The sequence below is a fragment of the Arachis hypogaea genome, chromosome 16 (genome assembly GCF_003086295.3).
Source record: "Arachis hypogaea cultivar Tifrunner chromosome 16, arahy.Tifrunner.gnm2.J5K5, whole genome shotgun sequence".
In the NCBI taxonomy this organism is placed as follows: domain Eukaryota; kingdom Viridiplantae; phylum Streptophyta; class Magnoliopsida; order Fabales; family Fabaceae; genus Arachis; species Arachis hypogaea.
The window spans coordinates 30,191,745-30,211,957 of NC_092051.1; the positions used below are offsets into that span (position 1 = coordinate 30,191,745).

A 20,213-nucleotide genomic window follows, 5' to 3' on the forward strand; every position below is an offset into this window, starting at 1 on the left:
TTCATGCATTATTGTTAGATTGGTCTTAATTTTTTTGAAAATTTAGCCGGTAGGGGTATATTTGATGCAAATAAAAAATTTTTGGGACAAAATTGAAATAAAATAAAACTTAAGGGTATTTCTGAAATTTTTGTCAAATTTTAGGGATAAAAAATATACTTTACCCTACATTTTTTAAACTGAAAAGAAAACTCCTAAACACCAATGTGATTTATTAAGAGAAGAAATTCGCACAAGTCATTGCAATTTATGAGTAAGTTGTGCAAGCAGGTAAATCCAATAAGATAAATGACTTGTTTTGCTTGAAATTTGAAGGATCCAAACTTAAAGTAAATTTTTAGTATTAGTTATTTCAATTTTTAGCCTTCTAATCTAGGTTGTCAAGGATAGATTTTTTAAAGGTCTAGTAGAAAAAATTCTTTCGGTGACTTAGGTTGTTAAGAACAGATTTCTTAGAGGTCTAGTACGAAAATATTTATCTATCTTTTGTGTTTTCACTGTGTCTTTTTTTATATATTCCTTCCAATTTCATCTGTCTATATTCTTTGTCATTTGATATTAATTATATGTCATTAATAAATTCTTATTTATCTACATGTTCTAGGATCTTTGTCTCATTTCTTTGTTTTATTTTATTTTTGCAATTTTACTTTATTTTATTAAAAAAATTCAAAAATTAATAAAATAGCACAAAATAAAAAAAATTTCAAAAAAAAAAAGAGGTAACGTTCTTGAGGTACAGAAAAAACATATAATTAAAAAAAAAAAAAAAGAGGAAGAGGTACTGTTTTTGAAGTGCAAAAAAGGAAGAGAATATCATATAATTAACAAGGTTGTTTGTTTTCAATTTTCAAGTATCCAAAATTTTATATTTGTTTCAAATTACCCTAGGATATCAATTGGGATTGGAAATTATTCTAGTATCTCTAAAATTCTAAAAAAGTGTCTATCCTTGTTTTGTGTCTTTTTTCATATAATTTGATTTTTTCTTCTTGTCAAATTGAAAGTCTCTATCAATCAGATTATTCTAGGTTGTCAAGGATAGGTTCTTTGAAGGTCTAGTATGAAAAATCCTTTCGGTGATCTAGGTTGCTAAGAACAAGTTTTTTAGATGTCTAGTAGAAAAACTATTATCTATCTTTTTGTGTTCTATTATGTCTTTTTTTATTCCTTCCAACTTCGTCCGTTTATATTCTTTATCATTCATTCATGTTTTTCACTCTTCTTCATTTGTTTTTACGTGAAGCTGCCGAGAGGAGAAGGATGCATGATGCCACTACGAAAGGAGGAGACAGAATTGTGAATGGGTCGAAGAGAAAAGAGGCTAGATTTGCTATGATGAAAGTTCAGTAGGTGCCCGGGAGGATGCAACAACAACAGATGCAGGTAGACCAGAGGACACGTACCATCTCGATTAAGTATTGCACATGACGACATCAATACAAATATAGGTAATTTGACATTGTTGATACATTTTTTTTTGGTAAATACCTAACCCGATTCTTGACAATTTTCTTGACGGACGACAAGGCCTTTAGTGAAAAAAAAAAACCTTTCCAACCCTTGCTCTTTAACTCCATGAGACTGGTTGGTCCCTCCATCAATGAGCTCTTTAGAGTCAACAGAATATGACTACATGACATGCTAAACGGCTAATATGTCTGTTAAATGCCAGCTTGAAGGGGCTCAATAGCTATAGCCGATTTTGACACCTGATAATTTTGTAAAAAAATATCGTTGTTCAATATATTTGGAGAGAATATATACCTAATCTTTACCCCATGAACACAAAATCCAACTTTTCTCTCTAAAATTACACAAAATCCTAACCCCTCTCCCTCCAAAATTTGTTGATGAAGCTTGACTCCCAGGAAGATGTTGTTGTTGTCGGAGCTACTGACGATGTTTGATGGTGCTGTGACAGAGCATTTCATCGGTGAGGTAAATATCTTCATTCATTCACTCAGCCATTGCATTTGAATATCATCATACTGTAGTTGAAGAATGAAGACATGATTTAGAAATTCATTACTCATGAATTCATGATGTATTTGATAATTATTCGGGTGGAATATTATTGTTTAATGCGTGATGTCTTGTATCGTTCGTATGTAAGTTCATAACAATCAATATTTAATTAAGTTTATGTGTGCTTCTCTTTTGACCGATATAAAAATATATTTTAAGAAGTTAAATAATTTTTAATTGAGGACAATTTTCATCTGTCAACTTGAAAATATATATGCATTAACATTTTGGCACTTTAGAAATTGTTACTGTCAACGTGATTAAATTTGGTCGTGGAGGTAGCTAACATTGTCTTGGTGTCATTTTCATATCCATATATGCTAATGTTCTCACTGTAATTCGTGAATTTTCTTTGTCATTTATTTAATTTTTTTAAATGATTTTTTTGGGCTTTTAATTGATGTAATGATGTAGTGGATATCAATAGCTAAATTTTAGAGAGTATAACAATTAAAAAAATAAGAATAATAATTGCTGTTTTTTAAATAGATTCAAACTTTGAAATCTATGATCTAGTGATTAAACTATTGTTATGTTATTAAACTATTAAACCATTAAGCACTTTCATTAAAAAAATTAAAAGATTCATCATGTTGTATTGTTATATTTGTAAAAATATGACTTTGGGATTAAGAGAAACTACTTTAAAACAAAGTTAGTGTTGTTGTGTTTTTTGGAATAAAAATGCTTTTACAATTTTTGAAATTTTTAAATTTTGGTGCTAATTTTTTTTTTTGCTGCTATAGATGTCCAACTTTGTTATTCTTGTGTTTAACCATGGTAAGAGACTTATGAAGGATAGCAATGAGATGTTACATTATTTGGATTGATAGGTGCATAAAATCTTTCATATGGACATAGAGTTATTAAATATTTTTTATATGGAAGAATTACTAAAGACTTTAGGATATACTGATTATACTGCAATGTACTAGTTAGAATCTACAACTGTTAATTTAGAATTTCGGCATCATGTGATCAACGGGGGTTATAAGATAAATGATTTGAAGAATAGTTTTCTGAAAATTGGCATGTGTGAATTTTAATTTATACTTTAAACACTAGTTGGTGAGCCTTGTTTTGCTAAAGAGGATATAGGTCCAACTATAGTTCAAATTAATTATTCTTCTTTCTCATTCTTATCCTCATCTGATAATGGTTACGAGAGTGGTGAGGATGAGGCATACAAGCCTCTTCCTAATGGATATGAGAGTAGTGACACTTATGGTGATGAATATAAAGTGAAAATGAGAAAGTATCAAGAAGAATAAGGATGAGTATTAAGCAAAGGATAATGATAAGTGCGGGGTTGGAGACAGATTGTGATGATGAAAATTGATGTGGATGTCATTATACCCAAGAATAAGGTTGTGTCTAGGAACTATGCTGGAAAGAGCAAGAAACATGCTAGGCCCAATTTTAGGCCCAACAAGCGGTGTGATATTGGAGTTAGTTCAGGGTCTAATAATGGTGGCCATAGTAGTGAGCTTGGTTGTAGAATGCTCTAATCCGAGGCTAGACAAAATAGAACTGGGCCTAATCGTGCTAAGATTGTTGAGCCAATTGTTGAAGAAGTTGATTATGAAGAAGAGAATGATTATGTATATGCGAGAGGCATTTGTTTCTTCTATTTCATCAAATGGTGAGGGAGATAATAAGCACAAATGGCCAAAGTACAAAACTAGTTATGGCTATAGAAAATTATATTTTTGAGTTGGGAATAGAGTTTGACACAATGGCTGAGTTTTAAGACCACCTTGAAGGGTTATTTTGTATATGAGAGAAAGAAATGTCAATACATTAGGAACGAATAAAAAAGGATTAGTGCCAAGTGTGTTGAAGGGGTTGATTTTTTACTTCATACAATTCTAAGAATGAATGTTATCAAATCAATGCATTTCTAGATAAGCATACACGTAGAAGAAGTTTGGCTCCAAGCTGGCCAATCACAAGTGGGTTGCAAGCAAGTTGGTTATGAGATTAGTCACTTAGCTAGACTTGACACTAAGAAAGGCTAAAGAACACTTGAATCAAGATTATAACATTCAAGTTAATGACAAGATGATTATAAGAACTTTGAAATTTGCAAGAGAACAAATAATAGGAAAGCAGGGAGAACAATATGGTAAAATCAGAGATTACTTGATGGAACTACACCGGAGCAACCCTGGTTTAAGGATGTCATTTTTTAACAGGCTTTACATCTCTCTTGAGGCTTGTACGCTTGCGTTCAAGGCTAGTTGTAAGATTAATTGGCCTTGATGGATTTTTTTAAAAGGATACTATGGTGGACAACTCCTCTCAATAGTAGTACAAGATGCAAACAACCATTTCTTTGTCATAGCTTATGCAACGGTGGATAGCAAAAAACTAAAACAAGAAAATGGTTCCTAACACAGTTGTAAGAAAGCTTGGGCAATGATTGCGAAGATGTTTAAAGACAAAAAAATCAAGAGCCTTGCTTAAAAGTGTGCCAAGATAACCACATGGATACGGTTTAATGCCCACATGGAGAGGCTAAAGTAGGTGAATGTCACTACATGGGTGCATATGATGTGGCTTGATCCATCATGCAAGTCAAAATGACACTTCAGTCATGGTCCACAAGTATACAACATAACTAACAACATGTGTCAAGTATACAGGACTTGCAAACATGTGCTTAGAAATCTAAATGGAAAAATCAAAGACTAAATGGGCAAAGAAGACAAGCAAGGATCAACCAACAAGTTCATCTAGAGCTTCAATAGTTTAGTAAGGATAACAGCAAGATGCATGGTTGTGTTCTATTTTGATGATTATGTTTTATGTTTTATTTTAGGATAGAATTTTAGAGAGAGAGCTCCAACTTCTCTCTAGAATTTAGGGTTTTTAGTTTGCATTTTTCTTAGATTTAGGTTTCTTGTTTTAGTGTAGTTTCTTTTATATTTTCATGTTCTATCATCTTAGTTCGTTTAATTTTACTTGTTAATTTCTTTATTTTGTTAATTTTGGTTTATGAACAATTGTTAATTTCTATTTTTCTTTAATGCAATTTGATGTTTTATGTTTATTGATATTCTTTTTAGTTGTTATTACTGCTTTCTTGTTTGGTAATTATAGATTTTATTATTCTTACAATTTATGATGTTTTCATTTTATGCCTTCCAAGTGTTTGTTGAAATATTTTCTCTAGTTTTAGAGTAGAATTTTGCATTCTTGACTTGGAATTGAGGACTTAGGTGACCTTGAGTCATTGATGTCTAATATTGATTGGTAATTTAGGGTTGTTAGTTGGTTTTGTTTCCACTAACGCTAGTCTTTCACTAAGTCTAATTAGTGAGTTAGCTAGGACTTGTGAATTAAGATCAATTATTTGACTTTCTCTCGATGTTTGGGGATGACGAAGTGGGATTACCTCTTCTTAATTACCATGGTTGTAGTCAATGACTTGGATAGGAATCCTTAACTCTCAATCCTTGCTAAGATGCTTTTTAGCATTTGAATTCCTTGTTTGCTTTTCAATTTCCTGTCATTTAATTTCTTGCCTTTTGCCATCAAAACTCCTTTTCTCATAACTAATGATACGTACACCTCACTACAATTCCTTTGAGAGACGACTCGAGATTTAAAACTCCTGGTTTTATTGATTTATATTGTGACAATCTTTTAAACTCTGACACGGGTCATTTGTTGGTTCAGAACTATACTATCGACGAAGTAATTCTTTTTGAGAAAAATTTGAATCAATATTTTGCCCGCGTTCATCGTTCTGCTTGGCTTTTCTTCTTCATTTTTCACTTTTCTCCACTTTTATTGCGTTACTACTTTTTGGTTCTCTACATTTCTCTGTGTTATTTTTTTCTGGTGGAAGTCCCAGGTGTTGTTGGCGGCAGAGAATAAGTCAATGGAATAGTGTTAGATAGTTGAATTTGGCTCTATGTGCATTTTGAAGGTGAGAGGGTCTGAGTTCTTTTTCTTTTTTAGGGTGAGAGATTTTTTTAGAAAAATGATCGGATTTTGGTTTAGTCCGACCGACCAGTTCATGGCTGGTTTAGCGGTTCAACGGCGATTTCTGTTCAGGTAGTTTTAGACTGTAAATCGAATCGCATAAGTTAGCAGTTTCTGATTGGACTGGTTTGACCGGCCGGTTTGGTTCGATTCTCAGAACATTGATTATTATTGTTAAGTTAGAGCAATGTTCAATTCTCAGCTACTGCCACATTCAAAAGGACTCTCACTGTTGAAATCTTTGCAATTAGACTAAAGGTGTCCTTGAAGTCAATGCCTGCTTGTTGGGTGTAACCCTTCACGATTAACCTTGGCTTATACCAATCTAAGCTACCATCAGCTTTTAATTTTATTTTGTAGACCCATCTTCACCTAATAGTGTGCTTGTTGGGTAGAAAAGGTACCAATTGCCAAGGATGATTAGATTCCAATGCCTTCAATTCTTCTTGCATAGCTCTCTTCCATTATTCGTACCTCACTGCTTGGTGATAAATTGTGGTTCAGGTATCTTTATTGAATAAGGCAATGATGTACTTATAGATATTGCTAAGTCTATGATTGCTAATGTGGTTGGACATAGGATGAGAGGTGGTGTGATAAATATAATCTCGAAGATAGGGTAGAGGATTGTGTTGTCTAGTTGGTGTTCGAAGGGGTTGAGGCTAGGATGGATTAGTGACTATTATTTGTTAGAGTTCAATAAAAGGCATATAGTTGTTAATGGTGATGGGGTCTTGTGGATCAACTATATTAGTGTTGGGTTGAGTGTTTGGATTGAGGTTGGATGGGATCTAAGATGGGTTAGGGTAGTACAGTGTCAGTAAAAATGTCAAGTGTGTGTAGTGTAGATTTGTTGGCAAATGGGAATATGGTTTCATGGAACATTACATCTCACGAGATCATGAACTGTTTAGTCTTCAAATTGTTTAATGTGTATCCTTTGTAGCCAAGTAGATAATCAATGAAGATTGATGGATCTGCCTTGGCATTGAATTTTAGTCTTTCACCTGATTAAGTTGCTGCATAAGGCAAGTAACCAAATACCTTTAATCTCTCATATGTTGGTTGCTTGTCGAAAGGGGACTTGAAATTCAATAGCTTAGAAGGTGTTTGATTAATCAAGAACATTGTAGTAGTGATGCACTCCTCCCCCCCCCCCCCCCCAAATAGCCAAATTAGAACTTGTGATTGGAAGTATAAGGCTCTTGCCACATTAAGAATGTGCTAATGTTTTCTTTCAATCACATCGTTTTGCTATGGTTTGTACAGACATGAAAATTGGTAAAGTATCACCTGTTTTTGTAGAAAATAAAAAATGGCGAGATCTTTGTCATTGTCAGATCGAAAGTATTTAATCTTGATGTTGAATTGAGTTTCAATTAGTTTATAAAACTGCTTTAAGTATCCTGCAGCTTCACTTTTATTATGCAACAAAAAAATCTAACAAAAACGAGTGCAGTGATCAACCAAGCTTAAGAAATATTTGAGTCTATTATCTTGAGAAACATAGTAAGGTCTCCAAACATCACAATGAATCAAATCAAATGCGGGTGGATACTGATAAACCCATATTTTATGATATATTTTGTGCTCAATTTAAGTGATTTATTCAATCCTTCACTCACTTATTCATGTTAATTGCATGGTTTTACTTTCCCTTCCTTATTATGTGATGTATGTGAAAAACATGTTTCCTATGCTTTAAAAATAATTATTTTAATTACCCTTTTATTACCATTCGATGCCGTGATTTGTGTGTTGAGTAGTTTCAGATCTTCTAAGGCAGGAATGACTTAAAGGATGGAAAGAAAACATACAAAAATGGAAAGAAAGCACAAAATTGAGTTTTTGAAGAAGCTGGCAGCGACGCGCATGGACGACGCGGCCGCATGCCTAGCACGAAAAGGCAGCGACGCGAACGCGTGAATGACGCAGTCGCGCGCCACGAGCAAAACGCAGATGACGCGGGCACTTGACCGAAGCGAATGCGTGACAAGGAAAACTCCAAATGACGCGACCGCGTGACCCACGCGGACGCGTGTCAGAGGCCACGCACAAAAAATTACAGAAAACGCTCTCAGCGATTTCTGAAGCCCTTTTTGGCCCAAATCCAAGTCCAGAAGGCATAGATCAGAGCTTATGAAGTGGAAGAATGCATCCATTCAAAGGAGAGTCTCCAATTAGTTACTTTTGATGATTTAGATGTAGTTTTTAAAGAGAGGTTCTCTCCTCTCTCTTTTAGGATTTAGAATTATGATTTCTTTGCTTTCAGGATTATCTCTTTTCATCAGGTTCAATATTCCTTTTTATTTATTTTCTCAATATTGATTTATGAACTTTTCTATGTTACAGATAATTCTCTTAATTAATGATATTTGAGGTATTTCAGTTTATGATTGCTTTCTTTTATTTACATTATTATTATTTCCAATCTGAAGACATTTTTTTTATTCCAGCATATTTACTTTTTCCCCTTTTGGTCTTGGTCAAGAAATCAGTAACTCAGGAGTTATCAAACTCAACGTGATTGATAATTGTTATCTTGTTAATTGAATTGAACTTCAATAATTCCAGTCTTTTCTTAAGGATTGACCAGAACCTGAAGTTCAGACTAATTAATCCACTTGATCTTCCTTTGCTTTAGTAAAGGCTAACTAAGTGGGATTAAGACTCAATTCTCATCACCATTGATAAGGATAACTAGGATAGGACTTCCAATTTCTTATACCTTGCCAAGAGTTTATTTTACAGTTATTTATTTATTTTATTTGCCATTTAAATTACTCATTCCTTATTTTCAAAGACCCCAATTTACAATCTTCATAACCAATAATAAGAACATACTTCCCTGCAGTTCCTTGAGAAGACGACCCGAGGTTTAAATACTTCGGTTATCAATTTTAAAGGGGTTTGTTACTTATGACAACCAAAACGTTTGTACGAAGGGATTTTCTGTTGGTTTAGAAACTATACTTACAACGCGATTATTTTCATTCTTTACCGACATTAAATCTCGCTCGTCAGATACATATTATTTTTTAGTTCAAATCAAATGCATGTAGATACATGTTATTTTTTGAATTAAAAAGGACCTTTTTGAATTTTGCTAGAGGACAAATAAGATAAACTGAATTAAAAGGAGGTTCATTAGACAATGGTAGTCTTTGTAAGACTTTATTTGATGCATGTTGTAGTCTAAAGTTCCATAGATAAATTTAATTAGCATTCACAATTACAAAACCACTGAAATTTGCTCAAAATTTTGCACCATTTGGGAGGGTTACTGAAAAAGAATTGTGAAGTATGAATGTTAGAAAATAGTTTTAGGTCACATGCTATGTGAATTATGGCTTTACTGTCCAGTATCCAAAAATTTAAAGGAATTTGATGTTTTGATAGTGATGAATTGAGGACTATACCTGCTGATGTTAAGACCTCAGTTATCTTGTGTTTGGTACTTCTTGGATCTTTTGGTTATTTAGCAAGACAATGAATTGTTGAATCTAGTTGGCATCCAAATTTAAAGAATTTTAGTGTTTGGTGAAGAAGCTACTACATGATGAATTGAAGGCTTGTTGCCTCTTCCTCCTCTATAACCTGGATGGAATCCATGTATTTTATAGCACTTGTCTATGGTATGGCCAGAAAAACCATAATGGGAGCACATAGGCTTATCTTTCTTCATCTGGCTTTGCATTCTCCCTTGGTTCCATTGTGCATGTGTATTCTTGGCCAAGAAAGCAACTTGCTTTGGAGAAGAATTGATACCAATTGATCTATACTTCTCTTCTTGAACAAGTGAGAGCACTATGTTAATAGTTGGGAGAAGTTTCATGACTAAAATCTGGCCACGAATTTGAGCAAAGGATTCATCAAGTCCCATTAGAAAATAATATACATACTCTGATTGCAGAAAATCTTGCAATGGACGTGCAAATCCACAGTTGCACTATATAGGTCTATAAGAACTCAACTCTTCCTAGACTATATTGATTCGAGTAAAATACTGAGAAACTATCATGGCTCCTTACTTTAAATTCATCAATTCTCTTTTTAATTCAAAGATCCGAGGTCCATTCCGATGCTTGAATCTTTCCTTGAGATCTTTCCATAATTCTACAACAGAATTTGTATAGACAAGTGAAGTTGCAATTTCTTTAGAAACTAAATTCAATTTTGAGCCAGTGATAAAACCAAGCTTGCGCTTAACATTGAGTGCTTTCTTTATCTTCCTATTCCATGAATGGTAATTTTTTTTCAGTGAGTTATTAAGTGACTAGCTAGGATCAAACCAGGTTGATATGCGGTTGAGAGATCAAACGAATTTGCCATTGTTGATTATCAATGGATCTGTGTGAGAGAGAAAACAAAATTCAAAACTTCTTCTCTATACTCATTTGATCAGGAAACTCTTTTGATCACAGAGGTAGTGAATCAAACGAGCTCTCATCAAAGCTCTATTGTGTGAGTCTAAGAGAAGATGAAAGAAAGAAATGAGAATTTTCTAGAAAATGAAGAAAGGTGCAAAAGGTGAGAGAATTTCATCTGATACCATGTTAATAGACAGAGAACTAGAAAAAAAGAAACTTGATTTATTAGCAACACAGTGATACAGTTGCATATATATGCAAGTGGTTTTGGCAGAAAAGTAACTTACTACTTCCAACAGCTTCTAATAGCAAGTTCTTATTCTAATTATCTAAGGCTTAACTAACTTAGTGTAACTGGTTGTGATAAATACATTGCTAACTAAGACACCTGTCAAATTGTTGTGACATTAAAATTAAATGGATAATAAGTGTATGCACATATTGGTTTTAGGTTTTGATTGAGATATATTTATTAATAATTAGGAAAGTTTTACATTACAAAATTAGTTTAGAATTAGGTTGAATGAGAATATGGTCTCTAGTGTATAGTGCATAATTGACTGAGTTATGTTAAAATAAAATTAGAAAAATATCCTTATTTTCATTGTAAATTTAGTTAAAGAGACGTTTAATTTGTAAAATAAGAATATGAATAAAGTATCATGATATCATCAGATTGCTATAAGAGGCACTAATTTGATCAACGCATCAGTATTTGATTTTACCGACGATTTTTGGGTATTATAAGATGTGTTAATTTTACTGATGACTTTGTTAATAACCAAAACGTCAGGACTATAAGACACACTAATTTTCTGATGCCCTTATTGATGGTCAAGGCGTCAACATTTAATTTTACCAATGACATTAAGGGTACTATAAGATGCGCTAATTTTACCGACGGTCTTATTAACAGCCAAGGTGTCGGTATTTAATTTTACAGACGGCCACACCATCGGTAAAAGTGATTGGAAAATTTGGTTGATGAAAAAACTCGAGAAATCTTACCAATGACTCAAAGCTGTTGGTAATAATAAAATAATAATACCAATGGCAACAAATGTTAGTAAATTAAACGTGAAAAAAATATTAATTTTACTTGCTGTTGGTAAAATTGCGTGTGGAAAAAATATTAAAAATAATTTAAAAAGAGCATAAATATATATTTTGTTGTTACGAATGACCTTGTTTCCTTTTTTTGGAGTTTTATATAGAGTTAGTGTTTATATATATATGCAAACACTAGTTAAATATTCAATTGTCTATATAAAAGTTTAAACCAATTAATAATATAAAAAAGTAATTATTCAATGCTTAATAAATAGTAAATGTACAACCTTATACAAACTATCATGAAAACTAAAAATCCAATTACAAATAAATAAAATCTAAACTACAAGTATTCGTCCAAGATGAAGGCATCATCATCACCCCCCTGCTAATCCATCACCTCCAAGTTGTGGTGCTGGTGGTAGTGGCATCAACAGTCGAGGATGAGATGAACGATGAGGTGGAAGTAGAGGAGACATGAGTGACATCGCTAAATGAGCCATTCGCTGAAATTTGCCGCATAAAGGAGTACATGTCATTCTTCCATTGGTCGAATCGGAGAGTTGGGTGCGGACGGTCTATTGGAGGCGACCAATCTCCTCCTCATATCTATGATAAGCACATATCCACTCCGCTCGCTCCTGCTTGTAGTTTGATTCTAACTTTGCATCTCGTCCAGTGCTATTATAGCTCTCTCTTAGCTCTAAGTCTTGTTGTAGCTCTCCGTTGAGCAGGGTAACCTGCTCCTTGATATCTACAGGTCCGCTAATAGTGGACTCAACACCGTACACCCTCCCCTACTTGCGTCCACTTGCAGTTTGCATCCACGGAGAATCCTCCTCAATATGTATTGGCTTTGGGCCCCTGAGCAATCTGAGTCGCACACTCCTCGTGGGCCTTGAGAATGGTTTCCTCGAATAGGTGCTGATTTCATATAGTAGAAGGTTTAACACTATTTAAATATAAACCATAATGTTGAATAACTATAAAGGTCTAAATAACTTACAACAGTCTCCTCAGAGTATGTTTAAACCTACTTGGAGCTGCCATCCTTCCTCATCGATGTCCTCTTGAATATTTCACTCTGAGTGTGTGTGCGACCTTGCTTGCCCATATAACAATATAGTTTAGAAGATCAGGAAGTCATCATATATCATATTTATGAACAATAAAGGAAACACATTAATAATACAATTACACAATTATTCTATACACACCATCTTCTTCGCCTTCACCTTGTAGGTGGTGGATCCTTGGGTGGGCATATATTCCCCATTGTTGGATGCTTGACTAGCCCATGCCTGTAGCCCAGATTTCTTGATAATCCTCTGTGACTTAGTATTCCTTAACCTAGACGAGGATATCGTCCATGATCATATCATTCACAATTAAATATTAGAACCCATTTGATTAGTGCGTCCAGATATTCAATTTCTAAAATTTCATACAACAACCCAAATTAGTTACGTCCACCTTTTCCAACATCAATCTTTAGAAAACTCCATGTTGTATGTTGCTCTTACTCGAGCATGTTCGGGTGTATAAAATTTCATTCTATTGACTTTCATCATAGTCCAACTAGTACACTACTAGTAGGATCCTGAACCATGTTATGTAGATAAGGACATGTTACACCTTTTTTAGGATCATTCACATGTGATTGAAATCATGTAGAAAAATCTTGCATATCTTTTGATCCATAAAATGCCTCGTACAACCTGTAGGCATGGCAACAAACTTTTATATTTAACACGCTTAAGTTAACTTTTTTATTTTAACTGATTAATTGTTTATAAGATATTACCTCCTAATTTCATTGACTTCGGGACAATTTAGTAGAATATGCAGGTGAGCCGAGTTTAACTCTGTAAAGTTTAACCACCTAGTTTGTTTTTTTCCACCAAGAGTGTCGGCTCGGTTGAAAATGGGCAATGTTGGTTCAAACAAACTTTCGCCACCATCATCATTACGACCTACTCTTGTGTGACTCGATTGCACATGAGGTTCAAAATAGTAAGAACAAAAATAGATGGTTTCTTTCGACTTGTATGCCTCATATATTGAGCCTTCTACCCTGTCTCAATTCTTGATCGATCTCTTATAAACACCTATCTGACACTCAAAGAGTTACATCCATCAATACTATGCTAGACCACACACCTGTGCTTCATATGCTAAAGTGAATGAGAGATGTTCCATGATATTAAAGAATCTAAGCAGAAAGATTCTTTCGAAGTTATAAAGAAAGTTTGAGATATTGTGTTCCATTACAAGGAGATTTTCTACAGACAAAGAAAGAGAACACAAATGTCTAAAAAATAAACTCAGTTCTGTTAAGGACTTTTAAACTTGGTCAAACAATTCTCTCAAGGCCACTAGGAGTAGGTATTCTATGGAAACATGGCAACCATAACTCTTTATGCCATGAAGTCTTTCATTAGTGACATTAGAGCACCTGCTTAGGTTGGAAGCATAACCATCAAAAAGTCTCAACTCTTGCAACCACTAGCACATGTTTTGTCTGTATTTAAAGGTTAAAATGTAAGTAGCGTAGCCACTTGGTCAAAAGAGTATTGCGAGTGATTATTCTCATATTTAATTCTTAAATATTTTTATGGCAATTGACAGTTGTGAGTGAACAGATCTTTCTCGAAAGGCCTGAGCACTAATTCTAAGATTTGATAAAATCTTTGTGTATTTGGATTAAGTTATTCTTCCTCTTTTACCACTACGTTAGGTTGTTGAAAGATATCGATTCATACCTAACAACGTTATCCTTCTAGGAAACCATACCCGGAACATTATTAGATGACAATATCCATCTACTCCAGAGCTACTTTCAACTTCTAAACTATCTTTTCCGTCTTGTATACAAACCCAATAACTCGGCTTAAACCCCTTCATCATCAAATCACATATAACATCATCAGTAGCTTTAAACTTAGTGAATTTTCACTTGGCACATGATCACAACCTTTCTTAACTTCAGATAATCATCTGACAATAGACAAGTGTTTAAGAAAATGGTTAAACCCTCAACAAAAGACGGTTTCAAATCCCCTATTTGGATAGACCCCATCATACATCCATGAGAAATTTTGAACTATTAACCCAAAATTCTTCTTACATTAACAAAAAAGATTTCGTATTTAATTTTTAGGATAAAGTATATTTTTTTCGCTGAAGTTTGGCAAAAGTTTCAAAAATATTCCTAAGTTTTATTTTGTTTCAATTTTGTTCCAAAAGTTTTCGATTTGTATCAAATATATTTCTGACAACAAAAATTTCAAAATTTTAGACCAATTCAAGAATAATGTATGACAATTATATTTGATTTGCTTATTTTGAAGTTTGTTTTTATGTAATTATTGTAGAATTGGTTCTAAATTTTTTGAAAAATTAGCCGTCAGTGATATATTTGATGCAAATTGAAAACTTTGGGATAAAATTGAAACAAAATAAAATTTAGGAATATTTTTGAAACTTTTGCCAAACTTCAAGGACAAAAATTATACTTTATCTTAAATTTTATAAAGTATTTGAAAATTTTAAAAAAAGTTGACAACCTCCCTTACAATCAGAACACTCCAGTTTTTTCAATTATCAATCCCAATCGTATATTGCATAAATTCAATGATACATAACACAATACAAACAATTAACATGCAAATGAGAAGGATCTCTATGCTCCCATACAGAATCATTTTGTCTCTCCCATCTTACAACTCTATCCTAAATATGCATAATTGGCAAAATAATAATTTTTCGTTATTTAATTTGAATATAATTGTTGGGTCAATTAATTATATATTTAACTACATTTTCATAACTTTGAAACAAAATTAAACCATATACCTAAAAGGTAATAAAAATACACTGACTCCTTCAAGCACTAAATTGAGCAACAACATGACAGCAACAACAACCACTTGCAAATTGATCAACATTGTTACAAATGCACCCAAAACTCACAAAATAGGGGCATTGAAAATGTCTGAAAAAATTGGATAATTCAAAAAAAAAAAAAATTGATTAAACTGAAGGGCTCATTACCAGGAACAGGATGGTGGTCTCAGAACGGCGAATAGAGCTCTGATGCCACAACCAGGGTTATAGTGCCCTGCCCACTTTTTCTAGTGCCCATCACTTTATCTTGCGCCCCATGAGTTATAGTGCCCGGCACACTCTTTCGAGTTATAGTGCCCAAGTTCACTCTGGTGGCAGAAAGGTTATGTGAGCGGGAGACTGCCACAAACCTTGCCCGAAGCACATAGCGACATACCAAATCAATGCATGTCACGTGAGCAGGAGACTGCCACAGCCCTCACATCCGAACGTAGGCAGGAGACTGTCACATCCCCTACGACGGAGAATAATGCATATCACAATCATATACTCAATCTTAGAGATCACTAGGGGTGGCAAAACGGGTCGAGCCCGTCGGGCCGATCCGCTAAACCCGCTAAAAAGGCGGGTCGGGCTAGGATTTGGAGCCCGCCAAATTTTAAAAACCCGCCAAACCCGCACCGCCAAATTGGCGGGTTTTGGCGGGGCGGGGCGGGCCGGTCCGCCGGGCCAAAGATTTTTATTTTTCTTTTTTTTATTAAATAAAAGAGTGATTACTATTATAAAATTAATAATTATAGAATTTTTAAACACTTTTTTTTTCATTTTTTGTTTTTATTCTTCTTTTAGTTATTAACTTTATTTATTTTATTTTATAATTTCGTATATATGCTCAAATTATGTGACTTATTTTTTAAAATAAAAATTATTCTATTGACAAATATTATTTTGAACAATTTTATTGAAGTTAAAAATTAAAAAAAAATAACAAAAAAATTATATTATAATTTGACTATAATTATTATTTTTGGTTAATTTTAATGAATTTTATTTTTCAAAAAATAAAAGAAGCGGGCTAGCCCGCCAATCCGCCATAAAGCGGGGCGGGCTAGCATTTTGAACCCATTTTAGTTGGCGGAGCGGGCCGGTCCGCCCCGTTTATGGGGCGGGCCTAGGCGGGGCGGGGCGGGTTGGGGCAGGCCAGCCCGCTTTGCCACCCCTAGAGATCACTGCTCATAGCACAAGTCCGCTTATACTCATCTCATTGGCCATAATCATTCTCGTTACCACATCTCTTTTAAAAAACAAATTCAAATTCTTTTTCTTTTTCTTAAAACTCCTTTTCACCACAACTTCAAAAATGGGATTCTTTAATCAAACTTAAGACGTAGTTTTTTTTATATGAAATCGAGTTCAGAACATAATCATTTTCTTATTGAATCAAAATCAAAACAAAATCCTTTCCTTAATAAGTCGAACTTAAAACAAAATACTTTTCTTAATAAATAAAACTAAAAACATATTTCTTTTCTCAATAAATCTAACTGAAAACATGACTCTTTCCGTAATAAATCGAAACCATTTAATATGATTCTTAAATCAAATTTCTTTTAAATAACACTTCAAACAAAATCTCAGAATTTTATAAAAATTTCGGCAACATCTCCTCTAAAATTCGGACTTTTCCACCCTTCAAGGGTCCCAACCAAACCATTTCTCAACTCTTTTCAAATCATTTCCAAAATCAGGTCAATTCGAATATCACAAATCAATTCCAACTCTCAAAATTATTTTTTATAAATCATTATCTCAACAACTCCAACTCAACTCAAGAAAATCAACAAAAACTCAGAATTTGAACAACCAATCTAGTAAATCACAATATTTCAACCCCAATTGTCAATACGCATTTTAACGCTCAATAATCATTGTATCACAATTCAGAAGCCAATTTAATCAATTAATAAATTAATCATTTATCCAAAACAACTCAGTTCAATCCATAAGACTCACATAATCATCAAAAATATATTATTTGCATCAATACCGATTTATAACAATTCTTGAGAATAAAATAAGTTTAAAGAAAGCGCTCATACCTCATTCGCGACTTAACTATGCGACAAAACTTTATTTTCTCTCTTGGCCCGTAACGGCGGCAGCCGCAACCTCAGCTCCAAACCACTCACAATAACAACAGCTATAATTGCGACATGCAATAATCAGTACTCGACCCTACGTTACGAAAACCTCAGAATTTATAACCAAACATAACAAAATACAGATTTTCAAAGGTTCTGAAACGTAAACTCCTACCGTAACGAAGGAGTAATGACTGAACCAAACTGCAGAAGCTTCGGTGGTAGTTTCGGCGGCCACAGAACCGTTCCTGGAGGCCAGAGGCACGGTGACGGCAACTATAACAACCACTCAGTGATAATAATTTTTTCGGAATTCAAAAAATGGAAACCAAACTCAAAACCCTTACTGACAATGGTCGCTGGCAATGGCAGCGGCGTTTCACAGCGGCTAGGCACGGTGGCGCAGTTGGTTTCTCCTCCAGCAGTGGCTCCCCCTTCAGGTTCTCTCTCTCATTCGTGAACCATCTCTCTCCGGAGTTCTGCTCGACGGTGGCTCCGAGGTAGACCAGCGGTAACGGAGCACATGACGGCGACTCCACACGTGACGGTGATGGCGATGGAGTTCAGCGATGGTGACGCAAACCGCGTTGCCTCCTTCCTCGCGTTGCACTTCTCCTCCGTTTCTCTCTTTCCTCTCGGCGTGGGTGGCTTGTGCGATGGCGACTTCTCTGACAGTGGAATTGTGGCAAGCGCGATGCTCTCTCTCTCCTTGGTCCTTGCTGGACGGAACGGCGGTGATGCAAGGCGGGTTGGTTTATGGCAGAAGCGCGACGTGCAGTGACGGCAATCCCCATGGCTGGCGCGAGCTCCCTCCTTCCTCCTCTCTTCTTCTCCCTCGCAACGCAGCTCCCTCTGTTCTCTGTTCCCTCGTCCCTTTCTTTTCTTTTCTTTTCTTTTCTCTTGTTGGTTGTGTGTGTATTTGTTTAGTGTGTCGAGTGCCGTTGAGAGTGTGGAAGGGGGGTTGGCGAGTAACAACTAGGTTTTTGGGAAAAAGGTGAGTATGTGTTGTGTTAGAATTAAGGTTAGGAATAGTTTAGTAATTTTACTAAAATTAGGAGTAATAGATTAATTGAAAACCTATTTTAATTCAACACTAATATTTATAAAATACTGTTTAATTATCAATTTATAAATTATTTTCAAATAATTACTCTAATTTAATAATTAGAGATAATATAATTACTTTTTTTATTCATAAAAATTAAAATATTAAATTCTAAAATCTCAATTATTTAAATCAATTCATATAAAATTCTTATTATTTTGTAATTACTAAATTTTATAATTTAAATATAAAAATTATCCAATAATTATAAAATTAGATAAAAATTCTAATTTAATTATCAAAACTTAGTTTAATCAGCATTAATAAAATAATTTTTGAAATTAAAGTCTTTAATGAATAAATAAATTGAAATTGACTCATAATAAGATTTTCCAAAAGTTTTGGGTCTTACATCTGATGGGTGAGAAAACGACAATAGAAGGTCCAGGTGGAGAGAGAGAGAGAGAGAGAGAGAGAGAGAGAGAGAGAGAGAGAGAGAGAGAGAGAGAGAGAGAGAGTGTGTGTGTGTGTGTGTGTGTTTAGGAATACGGAGGAAAAAGAAGGCTGTAGCATTTTAATTTTGGAGTTTAATTTTACCGGCGCGCTTCAATTACCAATAACCGTGAAACACATTGTAAAAAGACGAAAATACTCCTGAAATATATAATATGTTAGCCATTGAAAAAAACCCTAGCTATCACATATTCAAAGCTTCGGTGCTTCACTACTTTAAAGACAGAGAGTCTCTTCTCCTTTCCTCTCCACTCCTCATCAAACTCTCAGCCCCTCCTGTCTCCTTCCCGAACACCGCTGACCGCCGACTGCCACCTCCCACCCCCTCGGTCCTTTAGCGCCGCCTCCCACGCCCTAAGTGGCTCGGTCGCTCACTGCACGTCTCGAGCTCACCGTCGCGGCCATGTCGTCTTCTTCTCCTTATCGCATCATCGCCGGTCGTCGTCTTCTCCTCATCGTGGCAGAGCAACGTCTTCTCCTCGTCGCGTTCTCGCCGGTCATCGTCTTCTCCTCATCACGGCAGAGCAGCGTCTTCATCGCATCTGCGCCGTTCGTCCGCCAAATTGCCGGTCTTCGCTGGTCTGCCCCTCTTCTCCGTCGGGTAAGTTAGCCCTATGATTTCTGAATTTATGTTTCTGAATTAGGTTGATCTGATTCAAGAATTTCTAAATTTAGATTTCTGAATTAGGGTAATTAGATTCTGATTTCTGAATTTCTGATTCTGATTCTAATTTATATTTCTGAGTTAAATTAATGTGATTCTGAATAGATATTCTTGATTTATATTTCTGAGTTAATTTTGGGTTAATCTGGAGTTAGATTAATGAGATCCTGATTCTAAATTTCTAATTTTTAATTTATATTTTTGAGTTAGGTTGATGTGATTCTGATTTCTAATTCTAATTTATATTTCTGAGTCAATTTTGAGTTAATCTGGAGTTAGATTGATGAGATTTTGATTTCTGATTTCTAATTTAGTTATAATTTATATTTCTGAGTTAGGTTAATGCGATTTTGATTCTGAATTTCTGACTTTTAATTTATATTTCCGAGTTAGGTTGATGTGATTCTGATTTATATTTTCGAGTCAATTTTGAGTTAATCTGGAGCTAGTTTAATGAGATTCTGATTTTTTATTTCTAATTTAGTTATAATTTATATTTCTAAGTTAGGTTAATGAGATTCTGATTCTAAATTTCTGATTTTTAATTTATATTTCTGAGTTAAGTT

General features: G+C 34.4%; 2 long non-coding RNA genes across 4 annotated transcripts; one reads left to right on the forward strand and one right to left on the reverse strand.

Moving 5' to 3' along the window:
- The first annotated feature begins 899 nt into the window (after window positions 1-899).
- On the forward strand, window positions 900-8,411 carry LOC112758864 (uncharacterized). Of its 2 annotated transcripts, XR_003814920.2 has the most exons (3): window positions 900-1,056; window positions 1,247-1,451; window positions 1,860-8,411. It is a non-coding gene; the product is annotated as an uncharacterized lncRNA (long non-coding RNA). The 2 variants fall into 2 exon arrangements; XR_003179837.3 differs by lacking the exon at window positions 900-1,056 and having other exon boundaries at window positions 1,079-1,451.
- Window positions 8,412-11,675: 3,264 nt separating this feature from the next.
- On the reverse strand, window positions 11,676-12,826 carry LOC112757980 (uncharacterized). 2 transcript variants are annotated; one of them, XR_011874180.1, is made up of 3 exons: window positions 12,656-12,826; window positions 12,445-12,539; window positions 11,676-12,362 (listed from the first exon to the last, which is right to left on the reverse strand). It is a non-coding gene; the product is annotated as an uncharacterized lncRNA (long non-coding RNA). The 2 variants fall into 2 exon arrangements; XR_011874181.1 differs by having other exon boundaries at window positions 12,445-12,543; window positions 12,656-12,791.
- Between the last annotated feature and the right edge of the window lie 7,387 nt (window positions 12,827-20,213).